This window comes from Anomaloglossus baeobatrachus, chromosome 3, assembly GCF_048569485.1.
Source record: "Anomaloglossus baeobatrachus isolate aAnoBae1 chromosome 3, aAnoBae1.hap1, whole genome shotgun sequence".
Classification (NCBI taxonomy): Eukaryota; Metazoa; Chordata; class Amphibia; order Anura; family Aromobatidae; genus Anomaloglossus; species Anomaloglossus baeobatrachus.
Window position 1 is genome coordinate 557,625,387 of NC_134355.1, and position 18,946 is coordinate 557,644,332.

Sequence of the window (18,946 nt, forward strand, 5' to 3'; positions counted from 1 at the left end):
TACAGCCTAAAGGCTGCTTTACACGCTGCGAGATTGCTAGCATGCGTACCCGCCACCATCGTTTGTGCGTCACGGGCAAATCGCTGCCCGTGGCGCACAAAATCGCTCGGACCCGTCACACTACTTACCTGGCTATCAACGTCGCTGTGACCAGCGAACCGCCTCCTTTCTAAGGGGGCGGTTCGTTCGGCGTCACAGCGACATCACTAAGCGGCCGCCCAATAGAAGCGGAGATGAGTAGGCCGAACATCCCGCCCACCTTCTTTCCTCATTGCCGGCGACCGCAGGTAAGGTGAGGTTCCTCGTTCTTGCGGTGTCACACATAGCGATGTATGCTGCTGCAGGAACAACGAAAAACATCATACCTGCAGCTGCAACGATAATTGGGAATAGGGGGGCATGTCAACGATAAACGATTTTGCGACCTTTTTTGATCGCACGTAGGTGTCACACGCAACGACATCGCTAACGCGGCCGGATGTGCGTCACAAATTCCGTGACCCCACTGCGTGTAAAGCGGCCTTAAATGTGTGGCTGCAGTAACAGATTATATATGCTTCATGTTGCACATTGAGAAGTTTCTTTAAGGCTGCTTTCTAACTACGTTTTTTTAGCATGCCTCATGAACGTTTTTTTTTTTGCTGCAAAAGCGGAGCCTGTTTTTGCAAAGAAAAACGCATGTGTTATTTTGCAGGATCCTGTCACTAAAGTTTATGGACGGGCATTGGAGTCATGTGATCGGGATTGAGGGGAACTGAACGTGAAAGACTGGGAGCCAACATCTGACAGCTGCAGAGGCTCGTAACCAAGGTAAACATCGGGTAACTTGCTTGGATACCCGATATTTACATTGGTTACGAGCGTCTGCAGCTGCTAGGAGCCGGGCTGCCTGCTCCCTGCACACGTAACCAAGATAAACATCGGGTAACTAATCCTCGGGAGGGGGAGAGAGGGAGAGGGAGAGAGAGACTGATCACGCCAGGCTAGTTTCTGGGCATGCTCAGTAGAGCAAGCAGGATCCTGTCTATTAGCATGCCAGCGTTCACATGCGTTTGCGTGCAGTATAGTCAGGATCCAGCAAATTGCAGTATTTGGACGCAGCTCAAAAACGCTACAAGTAGCGTTTTTGAAAAAAGTTAAAAAACTGCAAGTCGCTGGATCCTCACTATAACGCATGCAAACGCAGGTGAACGCATGTTGACACGAGTCCATTGCAAATGCATTGAAATGAAAACGTATTTGCACTGGATCCGTTTTTGCGTTAAAAAAACGTTCATGACTCATGTTAAAAAAACGTAGTGTGAAAGCAGCCTAAGGCTGGTTTCACACTACGTCTTTTTAACATCCGTTGAAAACGTTATTTTAACGGAAGTACGGATCCTGTGCAAATCCGTTTTCACTTCAATGCATTTTCAATGGACTCGCGTCCACCTGCGTTCGCATGCGTTTGCGTCCGTTAGACGCAGGATCCGTCCTTTTGCGTTATTTTAACATGTTTCAAAAACGCAACATGTAGCGTTTTTTTGCTTTGTCAAAATAACGCATCTCACAGGATCCTTCACATTGCGCCGCGAGCTGCAATGCATTTCAATGAGTGCTGGATCCTGCCTAGCAGAATGCGTTCAGTTGCGTTGTAACAGGATCCTGCTTTTGTACTGAGCATGCCCAGAAAGTACTGAGCATGCCCAGAACCAGTCTCCAGTGATCTGTCTATCTCTCTACCCCCTCCCTCACCCCCTCTCTCTCTCTCTCTGTCTTTCCCCCTTCCTCTCTCTCCCACCTGAGAGCTGCGGACACTCGTAACCAAGGTAAATATCGGGTAACCACTTCTCTTAGTTACCCGATGTTTACGTTGGTTACGCGTGCAGGCAGCCCGGCTCCTAGCAGCTGCAGACACTCGTAACCAAGATAAATATCGGGTATCCAAGGCCGATGTTTACCTTGGTTACCAGCGTCTGCAGCTGTCAGAAGCCTCCTCCCAGTCTAGCTCCCCTCACTCCCGATCACATGACTCCAATGCCCGCCCCTAAATATCCAGTGCAGGATCCTGCAAAATATCATATGCGTTTGCATACGTTATTTGCTGTAAAAGCAGGATCCGTACTTCCGCTAAAAAAACGTTTTCAGCGGATGTTAAAAAGACGTAGTGTGAAACTAGCCTTAGCCATTTGCACACCCTGTTATAAATGCACATCACAGCCAGAGTGCGTGTGTGTGGAGCGGGTTCAGCAGCTGCGCCACCTCCATACAGGGCAAATGCCGATGGTGCTACATACTGAGCATGTGACCGTAACAAGCAGCAATCTGTGCTATTCGCAATCCCTGCGGTTTATCACTGACAGCGATATTTAAATAGCACAATTAATGGTGCATGCGCTCACTGGCTCCAAGCAGACGAGAGCGACATAGTCACAGGGGGTTATTGGGTTGTCATTGCAGCCAGGAACCTGCTGAACGCCCCAGCCACCATCTTGGTATAGTCAGTTCAAGGCTGAGTGCAAAAAGAAACCACGAATTATTATTTACTGTCGTTTTGCAGTATATCGTATAAATCAGGCTATGTGCGCACGTTGCGTAAATACATGCAGTTACGCTGCGCTTTGTAGCGCAGCATAACTGCATGCGTCCTGCGTCCCCTGCATAATCTATGGAGATTGTGCAGGGGCCGTGCGCACGTGGCGTCTTAGAGCGCAGCGCTTTGGCTGCTGCCCGAAGCGCGCGTTCTAAGAAGTGACATGTCACTTCTTCTGTGCGCTTTGCCGGCAGCCCCTGCTCTGTCTATGGCAGGAGCTGCATGCAGAGCGCACGTTCTCTGCCGGCACCATGCGCTTCAGAAGAGAGCTTTTCAGCTGCGCTCTGAAGCGCACCTTTTAGGTGCGGTGCAGAGCGCACATAGCCTCAAGTGATCTCATGTTAAGCTCCAAGAGTCTGGTCTATCAAATTATATAAAACAAATGATCTCCCTGAAAAGAAGGGAATTTTGTTACTTACCGTAAATTCCTTTTCTTCTAGCTCCTATTGGGAGACCCAGACGATTGGGGTGTATAGCACTGCCTCCGGAGGCCACACAAAGCATTACACTAAAAAGTGTAAGGCCCCTCCCCTTCTGGCTATACACCCCCCGTGGGATCACGGGCTGCTCAGGTTTTAGTGCTAAAGCAAGAAGGAGGAAAGCCAATAACTGGTTTAAACAAATTCACTCCGAAGTAACATCGGAGAACTGAAAAACCGTTCAACATGAACAACATGTGTACCCGAACAAAACCAACAATCCCGAAGGACAACAGGGCGGGTGCTGGGTCTCCCAATAGGAGCTAGAAGAAAAGGAATTTACGGTAAGTAACAAAATTCCCTTCTTCTTCGGCGCTCCATTGGGAGACCCAGACGATTAAGACGTCCAAAAGCAGTCCCTGGGTGGGTAAAGAAATACCTCATGTTAGAGCTGCAAAGACAGCCTTCCCCTACGGGGAGGTAACTGCCGCCTGCAGGACTCTTCTACCTAGGCTGGCGTCCGCCGAAGCATAGGTATGCACCTGATAATGTTTGGTGAAAGTGTGCAGACTCGACCAGGTAGCTGCCTGGCACACCTGTTGAGCCGTAGCCTGGTGTCGTAATGCCCAGGACGCACCCACGGCTCTGGTAGAGTGGGCCTTCAGCCCTGATGGAACCGGAAGCCCAGCAGAACGGTAGGCTTCAAGAATTGGTTCTTTGATCCATCGAGCCAGGGTGGCTTTGGAAGCCTGCGACCCTTTGCGCTTACCAGCGACAAGGACAAAGAGTGCATCCGAGCGGCGCAGGGGCGCCGTGCGGGAAATGTAGATTCTGAGTGCTCTCACCAGATCTAACAAATGTAAATCCTTTTCATACCGAAGAACTGGATGAGGACAAAAGGAAGGCAAGGAGATATCCTGATTAAGATGAAAAGAGGATACCACCTTAGGGAGAAACTCCTGAATGGGGCGCAGCACTACCTTGTCCTGGTGGAACACGAGGAAGGGAGCCTTGGATGACAGCGCTGCTAGCTCAGACACTCTCCGAAGAGACGTGACCGCCACTAGAAAGGCCACTTTCTGTGAGAGACGAGAAAGTGAAACATCCCTCAGAGGCTCGAAGGGCGGCTTCTGGAGAGCAACTAGTACCCTGTTTAGATCCCATGGATCTAACGGCCGCCTGTACGGAGGGATGATATGACAAACCCCCTGCAGGAACGTGCGCACCTGAGAAAGTCTTGCTAGACGCTTCTGAAAAAACACGGATAGTGCCGAGACTTGCCCTTTAAGGGAGCCGAGCGACAAGCCCTTTTCCAACCCAGATTGCAGGAAGGAAAGAAAAGTAGGTAACGCGAATGGCCAGGGGGATACTCCTTGTGCAGAGCACCAGGATAAGAAAATCCTCCACGTTCTGTGGTAGATCTTAGCAGAAGTGGACTTCCTAGCCTGTCTCATAGTGGCAACGACTCCTTGGGATAATCCTGAAGACGCTAGGATCCAGGACTCAATGGCCACACAGTCAGGTTCAGGGCCGCAGAATTCCGATGGAAAAACGGCCCTTGGGACAGTAAGTCTGGTCGGTCTGGTAGTGTCCACGGTTGGCCGACCGTGAGATGCCACAGATCCGGGTACCACGACCTCCTCGGCCAGTCTGGGGCGACGAGTATGACGCGGCTGCAATCGGATCTGATCTTGCGTAGCACTCTGGGCAAGAGTGCCAGAGGTGGGAACACATAAGGGAGCCGGAACTGCGACCAATCTTGCACTAAGGCGTCTGCCGCCAGAGCTCTTTGATCGCGAGACCGCGCCATGAACGTCGGGACCTTGTTGTTGTGCCGCGACGCCATTAGGTCGACGTCCGGCACCCCCCAGCGGCGACAGATTTCCTGAAACACGTCCGGGTGAAGGGACCATTCCCCTGCGTCCATACCCTGGCGACTGAGGAAGTCTGCTTCCCAGTTTTCTACGCCCGGGATGTGAACCGCTGATATGGTGGATGCTCTGTCCTCCACCCACAACAGAATCCGCCGGACTTCCTGGAAGGCTTGCCGACTGCGTGTCCCTCCTTGGTGGTTGATGTATGCCACCGCTGTGGAGTTGTCCGACTGAATTCGGATCTGCTTCCCTTCCAGCCAGTGCTGGAAGGCTTGTAGGGCAAGATACACTGCCCTGATTTCCAGAACATTGATCTGAAGGGTGGACTCCTGCTGAGTCCACGTCCCTTGAGCCCTGTGGTGGAGAAAAACTGCTCCCCACCCTGACAGACTCGCGTCTGTCGTGACCACTGCCCAGGATGGGGGTAGGAATGATCTTCCCTGTGATAATGAGGTGGGAAGAAGCCACCATTGCAGAGAGTCCTTGGCCGTCTGGGAAAGGGAGACTTTCCTGTCCAGGGAAGTTGACTTCCCGTCCCATTGGCGGACAATGTCCAATTGAAGTGGGCGCAGATGAAACTGTGCAAACGGGACTGCCTCCATTGCTGCCACCATCTTCCCTAGGAAGTGCATGAGGCGCCTTAAGGAGTGCGACTGACCATGAAGGAGAGACTGTACCCCTGTCTGTAGTGACCGCTGCTTGTCCAGCGGAAGCTTCACTATCGCTGAGAGAGTATGAAACTCCATGCCAAGATACGTTAGTGATTGAGTCGGTGACAGATTTGACTTTGAAAAGTTGATGATCCACCCGAAAGTCTGGAGAGTCTCCAGCGCAACATTCAGGCTGTGTTGGCATGCCTCTTGAGAGGGTGCTTTGACAAGTAGATCGTCCAAGTAAGGGATCACCGAGTGTCCCTGGGAGTGCAAGACTGCTACCACTGCCGCCATGACCTTGGTGAAAACCCGTGGGGCTGTCGCCAGACCAAATGGCAGAGCTACGAACTGGAGATGTTCGTCTCTTATCACAAAACGTAGAAAACGTTGGTGCTCTGTAGCAATCGGCACGTGGAGATAAGCATCTTTGATGTCTATTGATGCAAGGAAATCTCCTTGAGACATTGAGGCAATGACGGAGCGGAGGGATTCCATCCGGAACCGCCTGGCGTTCACATGCTTGTTGAGCAGCTTTAGGTCCAGAACAGGACGGAACGAGCCGTCCTTTTTTGGAACCACGAAGAGATTGGAGTAAAAACCTTGCCCTTGTTCCTGAAGAGGAACAGGGATCACCACTCCTTCTGCTCTTAGTGAGCCCACCGCCTGCAGAAGAGCATCTGCTCGGTCGGGATGTGGGGAAGTTCTGAAGAACCGAGGCGGAGGACGAGAATTGAACTCTATCCTGTACCCGTGAGACAAAATGTCTGTTACCCACCGGTCCTTGACCTGTGGCAGCCAAATGTCGCAAAAGCGGGAGAGCCTGCCACCGACCGAGGATGCGGAGGGAGGAGGCCGAAAGTCATGAGGCAGCCGCCTTGGAAGCGGTTCCTCCGGTTGCTTTCTTGGGGCGTGAGTGAGCCCGCCAGGAATCTGAGCCCCTTTGCTCCTTCTGAGTCCCTTTGGACGAGGAGAATTGGGCTTTGCCGGAGCCTCGAAAGGACCGAAACCTCGACTGCCACCTCCTTTGTTGAGGTTTGCTTGATCTGGGCTGGGGTAAGGAGGAGTCTTTACCCTTGGACTGTTTAATGATTTCAGCCAATTGCTCACCAAACAGTCTGTCTCCAGATAATGGCAAGCTGGTTAAACATTTTTTGGAAGCAGAATCCGCTTTCCATTCTTTTAACCACAAGGCTCTGCGCAAAACCACCGAGTTGGCAGACGCCATTGAGGTACGGCTCGTAGAGTCCAGGACAGCGTTGATAGCATAGGTCGCAAACGCAGACATTTGCGAAGTTAAGGACTCCACTTGCGGCACTGCTGGACGTATGATAGAGTCCACCTGTGCCAGACTAGCTGAAATAGCTTGGAGTGCCCACACGGCCGCGAATGCTGGAGCAAACGACGCGCCGATAGCTTCATAGACAGATTTCAACCAAAGGTCCATCTGTCTGTCATTGGCATCTTTAAGTGAAGCCCCATCATCCACTGCAACTATGGATCTAGCCGCAAGCCTGGAGATTGGGGGATCCACCTTTGGACACTGGGTCCAGCGTTTGACCACGTCAGGGGGAAAGGGATAACGTGTATCCTTAAGACGTTTGGAGAAACGCTTGTCTGGATAAGCATGGTGTTTCTGGACTGATTCTCTGAAGTCAGCGTGGTCCAGAAAAGTACTCAGTTTACGCTTGGGATACCTGAAATGGAACTTCTCCTGCTGTGCAGCTGCCTCTTCTGCTGAAGGGGCTGGGGGAGAAATATCCAACAGTCTATTGATGGCCGCTATAAGGTCATTTACCATGGCGTCACCATCAGGAGTATCCAGATTGAGAGCGGTCTCAGGATTAGACTCCTGATCACCCTCCTCTGTCTCATCATGCAGAGACTCTTCTCGCTGAGACCCTGATCCGCGTGATGACGTGGAGGGTCTCTCCCAGCGAGCTCGCTTAGGCTGCCTGGGACTGTCATCTGAGTCAGAGCCTTCAGCCTGAGATGCCTGGGACCCCCTTGAAGCACGGATTAACTCCAACTGAGGGGGACCGGGGAACATTGACGCAGCAGTGTCCATGGTCTGAGTAACTGGCCTGGCCTGCAAGGTCTCTAGGATTTTTGTCATAGTGGCAGACATCTTGTCAGCAAAAACTGCAAACTCTGTCCCCGTCACCGGGACAGGGTTCACCGGTGACTCTGCCTGGGCCACTACCACCATAGACTCCGGCTGACGAAGTGGCACAGGGACCGAACATTGCACACAATGGGGGTCATTGGAACCTGCCGGTAGATCAGCCCCACAAGCGGCACAAGTAGCGTATACAGCCTGTGTCTTGGCACCCTTGCGTTTTGCGGATGACATGTTGTCGTCTCCTCAGAGCAATATAGGGTATACAGCCAAGAAGCGACCTTACAGTGCAATATATATATATATATGGTATAGAGAAAAAAATACACCAATATAACACTGTGGCACTAGTGGGGCCAGCACTAATGTGCTGCTTACCGCCCGCTTAACGCGGGTGTGTTGTCGCCAGAAATCCCTTGTCTGGGTCTCCCAGAGCCTGTGTCCGTTCTCCAGCCAGACTGCATGTAGGAATGGCTGCCGGCGTCCTGTGGAGAGGGGCGGGCCCTGGGCGTGTGCAGACAAAGTGCGGGAAACCTGCGCCCCACTGTGCTCAGTGAGAGGGCTGGAGTATGTAAATAAGACTCCAGCCCTCGGCGCTGACTATCGTACAGCGTCTCTCCCTTGCCCTGATTGACAGGGTGGGGGCGGGAACGAAGCGGAGCTAGGCCGCAAAAGCCGGGGACTAGATTTATAAGCGCCGCCGTCGTAAAAGCACGGTCGGCGCTAAGTCCCCGGCGCACCACAAGTCTCAGCCGCGCCGCCGCTCCAGGGGCGGCCGGCGCGGCAGTCCCCAACACATAAAGTCCCTCAGAGAAACTGCAGTGACTGTAACCCCAGCGCACAGCGCTACTGTCCCCGGCGCACTAGCACACCCAGCAAGTCTGGAGTGTGCGCGGCCTGTCCATACGGGGACACAGAATACCTGAATGTTGCAGGGCCTTGTCCCTGAACGGTACCCAGCTCCGTATCCAGCAGGTTCTACGGGTCTGTGGATGGAGCCCGGCCTCAGGGCTTGGGGGCCGGTAAGATCCCACTTCCTCAGAGCCCCTCAGGGGGATGGGGAAGGAAAGCAGCATGTGGGCTCCAGCCTCCGTACCCACAATGGGTACCTCAACCTTAACAAACACCGCCAATAGGAATGGGGTGAGAAGGGAGCATGCTGGGGGCCCTAGTATGGGCCCTCTTTTCTTCCATCCGATATAGTCAGCAGCTACTGCTGACTAAACAGTGGAGCTATGCGTGGATGTCTGACCTCCTTCGCACAAAGCTTGAAAACTGAGCAGCCCGTGATCCCACGGGGGGTGTATAGCCAGAAGGGGAGGGGCCTTACACTTTTTAGTGTAATGCTTTGTGTGGCCTCCGGAGGCAGTGCTATACACCCAATCGTCTGGGTCTCCCAATGGAGCGCCGAAGAAAAATACTATTATTTATTTTATACATATATTTATTTTTTTAAATAGACGTTGACTGGTCATTTTTACTACACAATGGATGCCACAAAATCATAAAAACAATGGCACAATAACAGTTTTTGCACAATTTCACACAAACTGTATTTTTTCCCCACGTTTTTCCAGATCCGATGAAGTAAAATGAATAGTGTCATTCCAAATTACAACTCATCACACAAACTCTCACTAGGCTATATCTATGAGGTGCAAGGGGGAGTAATGGCTCTTGGTAGAAGGGGAGGAGAAGAAAAACACAAAAAAATTGTCTGGTCTCAAAAAAAGGGAATTTTGTTTACTTACCATAAATTCCTTTTCTTCTAGCTCCTATTGGGAGACCCAGACAATTGGGTGTATAGCTTCTGCCTCCGGAGGCCACACAAAGTATTACACTTTAAAAAGTGTAACCCCTCCCCTCTGCCTATACACCCTCCCGTGCATCACGGGCTCCTCAGTTTTGGTGCAAAAGCAGGAAGGAGGAAACTTATAAATTGGTCTAGGGTAAATTCAATCCGAAGGATGTTCGGAGAACTGAAAACCATGAACCATAAGAACAAATCAACATCAACAACATGTGTACACAAAAGAACAACCAGCCCGAAGGGAACAGGGGCGGGTGCTGGGTCTCCCAATAGGAGCTAGAAGAAAAGGAATTTACGGTAAACAAAATTCCCTTTTTCTTTGTCGCTCCATTGGGAGACCCAGACAATTGGGACGTCCAAGAGCAGTCCCTGGGTGGGTAAAAGAATACCTCAATAAAAAGGACTCGCCTACCTAGACTGGCGTCTGCCGAAGCAAAGGCATGCACTTGATAGTGCTTCGTGAAAGTGTGCAGACTAGACCACGTAGCTGCCTGACACACCTGCTGAGCCGTCGCCCGGTGCCGCAAAGCCCAGGACGCACCTACGGCTCTGGTAGAATGGGCTTTCAACCCTGAAGGAAGTGGAAGCCCAGAAGAACGGTAGGCCTCGAGAATCGGTTCCTTGATCCACCGAGCCAAGGTTGACTTGGAGGCCTGAGAGCCCTTACGCTGGCCAGCGACAAGGACAAAGAGCGCGTCTGAACGGCGCAGGGGCGCCGTGCGAGACACGTAGAATCGCAGTGCTCTCACTAGATCCAAAGAGTGCAAATCCTTTTCACACTGGTGAATTGGATTAGGGCAAAAGGAAGGCAAGGAGATATCCTGATTTAGATGAAAAGGGGATACCACCTTAGGGAGAAATTCCGGGACAGGACGCAGAACCACCTTATCCTGGTGGAAAACCAGGAAGGGGGCTTTGTATGACAGCGCTGCAAGCTCAGACACTCTCCGAAGTGATGTGACTGCCACCAGGAAGGCCACCTTCTGAGAAAGACGGGAGAGAGAGACATCCCGCAGCGGCTCAAAAGGCGGCTTCTGAAGAGCCGTCAGAACCCTGTTAAGATCCCAAGGTTCCAACGGACGTTTGTAAGGTGGAACCATGTGGCAAACCCCCTGCAGGAACGTGCGGACCTGCGGAAGCCTGGCTAGACGCTTTTGAAAAAACACGGAGAGCGCCGACACTTGGCCCTTGAGAGAGCCGAGGGACAAACCCTTGTCCATTCCAGATTGTAGGAATGAAAGAAATGTGGGTAAAGCAAACGGCCATGGAGAGAAACCGTTATCAGAGCACCAGGATAAGAAGATTTGCCAAGACCTGTAATAGATCTTGGCGGACGTTGGCTTCCTGGCTTGTCTCATGGTGGCAATGACATCCTGAGATAACACTGAAGACGGTAGGAGCCAGGACTCAATGGCCACACAGTCAGGTTGAGGGCCACAGAATTCAGATGGAAAAACGGCCCTTGTGACAGCAAGTCTGGGCGGTCTGGAAGTGCCCACGGTTAACCCACCGTGAGATGCCACAGATCCGGATACCACGACCGCCTCGGCCAGTCTGGAGCGACGAGAATGGCGCGACGGCAGTCGGACCGGATCTTGCGTAGTACCCTGGGGAGCATCGCCAGAGGGGGAAACACATATGGCAGTCGAAACTGCGACCAATCCTGGACCAGAGCGTCCGCTGCCAGAGCTCTGTGATCCTGAGACCGTGCCATGAAGGCCGGGACCTTGTTGTTGTGTCGTGACGCCATGAGATCGACGTCCGGCGTTCCCCAGCGGCGACAGATCTCTCGAAACACGTCTGGGTGAAGAAACCATTCCCCCGCGTCCATGCCCTGACGACTGAGAAAATCTGCTTCCCAGTTTTACACGCCCGGGATGTGAACTGCGGAGATGGTGGAGCCTGTGACTTCCACCCACTGCAGAATCCGTCCGACTTCCTGGAAGGCTTGACGACTGCGAGTGCCGCCTTGGTGGTTGATGTAGGCGACGGCAGTGGCGTTGTCCGACTGGATTCGGATCTGCCTGCCCTCCAGCCACCGATGGAAAGCCAATAGGGCTAGATATACTGCCCTTATCTCCAGAATATTGATCTGAAGGGACGATTCTATTGGAGTCCAGGTTCCTTGAGCCCTGTGGTGGAGAAAAACCGCTCCCCAACCTGACAGGCTCGCGTCCGTGGTGATCACGGCCCAGGTTGGGGGGAGGAAGGATTTTCCCCGAGACAGAGATGTGGGTAGGAGCCACCACTGAAGTGATGTTTTGGTTGCAAGTGAAAGAGATGTTCTTGTCGAGGGAAGCCGAACTCTTGTCCCATTTGCGAAGAATGTCCCATTGGAGTGGCCGTAGATGGAATTGCGCAAACGGCACTGCCTCCATAGCTGCAACCATCTTCCCCAGGAAGTGCATGAGGCGCCTTAAGGGGTGTGACTGACTCCGAAGAAGTGACTGCACCCCCGCCTGCAGAGAAAGCCGTTTGTCCCGCGGTAGCTTGACTAACGCTGGCTGGGTATGAAACTCCATCCCGAGGTAAGTAAGTGATTGGGTCGGCGTCAACTTGGATTTCGGGAAATTGATGATCCACCCGAACTGCTGGAGAGTCGCCAGAGTGACGGTAAGACTTCGTTGACACGCCACCCGAGAAGGGGCCCTGACTAGGAGATCGTCCAAGTATGGGATCACCGAGTGGCCCTGAGAGTGCAGGACCGCCACGACGGATGCCATGACTTTGGTGAAAACCCGTGGGGCTGTCGCCAGGCCGAAGGGCAATGCGACGAACTGGAGGTGTTCGTCCCCGATGGCGAAACGCAGGAAACGATGTTCGGGTGCGATCGGCACATGGAGATAAGCATCCTTGATGTCGATCGATGCTAGGAAGTCTCCTTGTGACATCGAGGCGATGACCGAGCGGAGAGATTCCATCCGAAACAGTCTGGTTCTCACATGTCTGTTGAGCAGCTTGAGGTCCAGAACGGGACGGAATGACCCGTCCTTTTTTGGCACCACGAACAAGTTGGAGTAAAATCCGCGACCACGTTCCTGAAGGGGAACGGGAATCACAACTCCTTCCATCTTTAGAGCGTCCACTGCCTGAAAAAGTGTGTCGGCCTGTGCGGGGGGTGGGGAGGTTCTGAAAAAATGAGCCGTAGGTCGAGAGCTGAACTCTATCCTGTAACCATGAGACAGAATGTCTCTCACCCATCGGTCTTGAACGTGTGGCCACCAGGCGTCGCCAAAGCGGGAGAGCCTGCCACCGACCGAGGATGTGGCTAGATGAGGCCGAGAGTTATGAGGAGGCCGTCTTGGAGGCAGTGCCTCCTGCGGCCTTTTGGGGTCGTGACTTGGATCGCCACGCATAGGAGTTCCTCTGGCCTTTCTCCGGCCGGTTGGACGAAGAGGATTGGGGCTTGGCGGAGGGACGAAAGGACCGAAACCTCGATTGGATTTTTCTCTGCTGAGGTCTCTTAGGTTTGGACTGGGGTAAGGAGGAGTCCTTTCCCGAGGATTCCTTAATAATCTCATCCAACCGTTCGCCAAACAAACGTTCGCCAGAAAAAGGCAAACCAGTTAAGAACCTTTTGGAAGCAGAGTCTGCTTTCCATTCGCGCAGCCACATGGCCATGCGGACTGCCACGGAGTTAGCGAATGCTACAGCCGTACGGCTAGCGGAGTCCAGGACGGCGTTCATGGCGTAGGACGAAAATGCTGATGCCTGAGAGGTCAAGGAAGACACATGCGGAGCAGAATTCCGCGTGACAGCATTAATCTCAGTCAGACATGCCGAGATTGCTTGGAGAGCCCACACAGCCGCAAAGGCCGGGGCAAAAGACGCGCCTGTGGCCTCATAAATAGACTTCACCAAGAGCTCTGTCTGTCAGTGGCATCCTTCAGGGATGCGCCATCGGCAACAGATACAACGGACCTAGCAGCCAATCTAGAGACTGGAGGATCCACCTTGGGAGAGTGTGCCCAGCCCTTAACGACTTCAGGTGGAAAGGGATAACGCGTGTCAGTGTGCCGTTTAGCAAAACGCTTGTCCGGGACCACTCTGGGCTTCTGGACAGCGTCCCTGAAGTTAGAGTGATCAAAAAACGTATTGCGCGTACGTTTGGGGAATCGAAATTGGTGTTTCTCCTGCTGAGAAGCGGACTCCTCTGCAGGAGGAGGTGGTGGTGAGAGATCCAACACCTGGTTGATGGACGAGATAAGATAATTTACTAAGGCGTCCCCCTCAGGGGTATCAAGGTTAAGGGCGAAGTCAGGGTCAGAGCCCTGAGCTCCCAAGTCCGCCTCGTCTTCCTGAGAGTCCTCAAACTGGGATCCAGAGCAGCGTGAGGAGGCCGGGGAAGAATCCCAGCGAGGCCGCTTAGCAGGTCTGGGGCTGCGATCCGGGCAGGAGTCCTCCGCCTGGGACCTAGGGGCTATCCTAGGAGTGCGCTGCGGCGCGGACCGAGAAGGGCCTGGAGGAGACAAACTAACAGGGACCGGGGCCTGTGAAGAGCCCGGTCTGGACTGCAATGCCTCAAGCAGCTTAGATGACCATTTGTCCATAGACTGTGCAATGGATTGAGAAAGTAACAGAGAGTTTCTCAGCGAAAGAGGCCAACGCCGGTGACTCTGTCCCTGCAGCCTGCTCAGGGGGAGCAGGGGGATCTACCTGAGCCGAGGGGCCCACAATTGCCCTAGGCTCCGGCTGAGCAAGCGTGGCAGGAGTCGAGCATTGATCACAGTGAGGGTAGGTGGATCCCGCAAGCAACATAGCCCCACAAGAGGTACAGGCCGCGAAAAAAATCTGTGCCTTAGTAGCTTTGCTCCTTGTGGACGACATGCTGTTGTCTCTAAGGAGAGTGACCACTGAGGGTATATGGGAAAAGGGTATAGCGCCTTTCCGAACAGATATATATATATCTATATATATCCCGGCACCTTAGGGGGACCGGTGTGGCTTACCAACCGCTCACGAGCGGAGTGTGTCCTCCAGATTCCCTGTCGTGGATCCCCCGGAGCTGCAGAGCCTTGCTGCTGAATAGCATCCACCGGCAGAATGCTAAAAATGGCTGCCGGAGCTCTCAGGGGGGGGAGTGGAGCCGAGGGCGGCGCTAGCAGAGAGCGGGAATCTGGAGTCCCCAAGTGGTCAATGAGGGGGGAGGGAGACATGCAGGATGCTCCAGCCCTCAAGGCCGACGTCATGTCGGTAATCCTGCCCTTACCCCTGACAGGCAGGCTCGGGGGCGGGATTTTTCGGACTAGGCCGCGGCGAAGCCGGGGGCTAAATTTAAGGCCGCGCCCTACAAGCAGGCACGGTCGGCGCGGAAGTCCGCCGAAAAGACAACGGACGGAACCACCGCGGCTTCCGGGGAGAAGGTGCGACCCCTGTACAGTCCCCACATGAGGATACAGAGTACCTTCAAGGTGCAGGGCCCGGTCCCTGGGGATGAAGAAGCTCCGGTCCGGCAGGTTCCACCAGGGGCTGCGGATTGAGCACGGTCCCAGCACATGGATGACCGCATAGGATCCCACTTCTCCCAGAGCCGCATAAGGGATGGTGAAGGAGACGGCATGTGGCTCCAGCCTCCGTACCCGCAATGGGTACCTCAACCTTAACAACACCGCCGACTTAGTGGGGTGAGAAGGGAACATGCCGGGGACCCCATCGGGGACCTCTTTTCTTCCATCCGACATAACTATGTATGAGAATGCATGAGTGGATGTGTGCCTCCATCCGCACAAAGCATAAAACTGAGGAGCCCGTGGTCCACGGGAGGGTGTATAGGCAGAGGGGAGGGGTTACACTTTTTTAAAAGTGTAATACTTTGTGTGGCCTCTGGAGGCAGAAGCTATACACCCAATTGTCTAGGTCTCCCAATGGAGTGACAAAGAAAGGTTAAATACATTTATAATATGGCATACACCCCTTCATTGCCATCTCAGATGGGTTCGATCCGAAGAAAAATATGTTTCCTTCACCTGCACCATCTCCAGGATCACTTGTAGATAAACTTAGTAAAAAGGCTGTGTGAACCTAGTATTGATCAACTATGCCAACAACGCATCACGGCTAGGATTTGTTATCACTGGATGAGGCTATATATGCAGAGAACAAAATCCTAAACAACAGAATGAGAGTCACAAGCCACATGAAATAGTCTGTCCTTTACCAAAGCAATAGCTGTGCTTGAATGTTCTTACCTGAAAGGGGTTGTGCACTACTAGTACAACCCCTCCTGAATAAATATTTCCTCCAGGGAAAATAACAAAAGCCTACACTCGCCTCTGGCGCCATTCCAGAGGCTCGTGTTCCCGTGCCTCAGGTGAGGTTGTGATGTCCTGCAAGCCCCGTGTCCAATCACTGCTGGCTTCCCTCTCCGCATCTTTGGGCCCAGGAGCAATCAGCAGGAAGTGAACGGCAGCCACGGCTCTCACTTCCTTCTGATTAAACTCACTGGTTCGAAGGCGGGGAGAGGGAAGCCAGCAGTGATTGGACAAGGGGCTCGCAAGACGTCACAACATCATGTGACCCACAGGAACATGAGCCGCAGTACTGCCGTAGGCTTTTTTATTTTACCTGGGGGAAATGTGTAATCAGAAAGGGCTGTCCTAATAGTGGACAACCCATTTAAAGGGACTGTCAGCACAGAATGACTGTTCATACTCATTATGCACTCAGTGCATCATAGTGGGGCCAAACATTTAGGTGCACCTTTCCACCTATCTCCACCTTCGCCTCTTCTTTGATTTACAGCTATTGCTTCATAGAGTCAGAGAAGGGTGGCTACAGATGGAAAACAAGCAGGTGTACTTAAATATTTGGCCCTGCCATAATGCACAGAGCGCTTGTACTTGGTTTGTACAGTCAGTCATTCTGTGCTGACAGAGTTCCTTTAAAATGGCAAAACTCATGAAACATAGCCCTAAATGGCAACTTTGGTCACAATTAGAGATGAGCGAAGCCGGATGAGGTTCATACTGAACACTGGGTAAAAAAAACCCCTATGCTTAAAATATGGATGAATACTTTTACACATTCATTTGAAAAAGTGCATTGAAGGTTCTAATCTGCAAGTAAAAAATAAGCAGCGTGTGTATTGGATTTCATGCATGTCATTCATACTCATGTGACCAGAAAAATGTTGCTTCCTGGTATCAGCTATGTTGGCTAAGGCCCTGACTCTTCTGGTCACATTGGTATGACATCAGCACAGATCCTTCTAGTCACAAAATAAATCGATTATATAATAGAATTAGCATAAATAACATGGGGAGAGGATAACTATGAATACCCACCCCAGCTATTAACTGATGCAGCTGCCATTCAAAAAGCTGATGATTTTACAGACTTTACTTGCTTGTGTTTGAAAACCTATACATCCTAGCTCTCCACTAAAAGTTATGTAGAGAATCAGCCTGATAGTGCCAGTATAGCACAGGCTTTAGGTTACATAGAAAAATCCTGATGATTGGTGTGCTTGAAAAGACAAAAAAAAAAAATTACCCAAAAGACACCCAGGCATTTATTTTTTGCGTTTTTTTTCCTGTTTATCTGCCACAAAAATGACTAGTGTTTTTTTAAAGGACACGAAATAACACCTGGAAAATTCTAAAGAAAACATGCAAAAAAAAAAACCCCCCCCAAAAAAACTAGCAAAAGGAGCTTCATGTGGCGCGAACACCACAGGCGAGGGACCGATGGGCAAGAGCACGCACCCCCCCTCCCCCACAGGCGAGGGACCGATGGGCGCGCACACACACCCGACAGGTGAGGACCGATGGGCGAGAGCGCGCGCACGACAGGTGAGGACCGATGGGCGAGAGCGCGCGCACGACAGGTGAGGACCGATGGGCGAGAGCGCGCGCACGACAGGTGAGGACCGATGGGCGAGAGCGCGCGCACGACAGGTGAGGACCGATGGGCGAGAGCGCGCGCACGACAGGTGAGGACCGATGGGCGAGAGCGCGCGCACGACAGGTGAGGACCGATGGGCGAGAGCGCGCGCACGACAGGTGAGGACCGATGGGCGAGAGCGCGCGCACGACAGGTGAGGACCGATGGGCGAGAGCGCGCGCACGACAGGTGAGGACCGATGGGCGAGAGCGCGCGCACGACAGGTGAGGACCGATGGGCGAGAGCGCGCGCACGACAGGTGAGGACCGATGGGCGAGAGCGCGCGCACGACAGGTGAGGACCGATGGGCGAGAGCGCGCGCACGACAGGTGAGGACCGATGGGCGAGAGCGCGCGCACGACAGGTGAGGACCGATGGGCGAGAGCGCGCGCACGACAGGTGAGGACCGATGGGCGAGAGCGCGCACACGACAGGTGAGGACCGATGGGCGAGAGCGCGCACTACAGGTGAGGACCGATGGGCGAGAGCGCGCACTACAGGTGAGGACCGATGGGCGAGAGCGCGCACTACAGGTGAGGACCGATGGGCGAGAGCGCGCACTACAGGTGAGGACCGATGGGCGAGAGCGCGCGCACTACAGGTGAGGACCGATGGGCGAGAGCGCGCGCACTACAGGTGAGGACCGATGGGCGAGAGCGCGCACTACAGGTGAGGACCGATGGGCGAGAGCGCGCACTACAGGTGAGGACCGATGGGCGAGAGCGCGCACTACAGGTGAGGGCTGACAACCCCCCGTGTGCACAGCTATTGTATGCTAATGTATACTAATCGCTTCAGCAGTTTGAAAAAGTGTGATTCCGCGGTCGGTATGGAGCTTGGCACACCGGAGCAGCTGTGCCGCAGCCGCCGCTCCACATACAAGGTGTCAGGTCACTTCACAGAAACAACAGTGTAACAGACGAACCTACCGACACAGCCCAGAGCGCCTCACACCTCCGACACCACCGCCACAAAGGAAACAACGATTTCACGGTCAACTACAGCCTGCTCCGTTCTCTCAGTTACTCTTTCGGTTTCCGGTTCCGGTCTGTCTCGGGCTCTCTCTTCCCACAGTCTGACTGAACCGCGCTCCGCCACCAATCACGTGACACGTGACGCCCCGCCCACCAACCAGCTAAACAAGAGGACGGCAGCAACCAGGATCTCCGCACATGACGTCACTGCTGGGTTTTTTTTTGTTTTTTTTTTTATTTCTTTCAACACTAACTTTATTACAATGAAACAGACCAGCACGTACAATATGTAGGAGATGAAATAAAGCAATGCTGCTCCTCTATGCTTGTCCATGATGGCAGAGAGGTCAGGGTGTCCGCTGGTCGGAATACTAAGCACGGATGGCTGCGGTAGTGCTGTGTCTGGAGCCTGTGCAGACGGCCGCAGACGGCCCACCCGGTCTGCTCAGGTATTACCAGTGCGAGTGGTAGTAAAGCACTCAGACAATGCTCAGCAGTGAAATGTGAGAGTGTACACTGGATACAGGAGCTGAATGTGGAGGGTCCGTCCTGTCTGCACCGGCCCTGGCCCCCCAGGCGACTTCTCCACTATTCAGTGAACTCTTGTCTATATGCGCACGCTGCGGTTAACTGCACCAAAACTGCAT

At 53.1% G+C, this 18,946-nt stretch overlaps 1 protein-coding gene across 7 annotated transcripts in view; it reads right to left on the minus strand.

The window, feature by feature from the left end:
* Nucleotides 1-18,443, minus strand: part of SAP130 (Sin3A associated protein 130) — a 123,190-nt gene extending 104,747 nt beyond the window's left edge. For all 7 annotated transcript variants that reach the window (XM_075340835.1, XM_075340836.1, XM_075340834.1 and 4 more), the window contains exon 1: nt 18,255-18,443. The gene's annotated coding sequence lies outside the window, so the exon portion shown is untranslated. The remainder of the gene's footprint in view (nt 1-18,254) is intronic.
* Nucleotides 18,444-18,946: the final 503 nt, after the last annotated feature.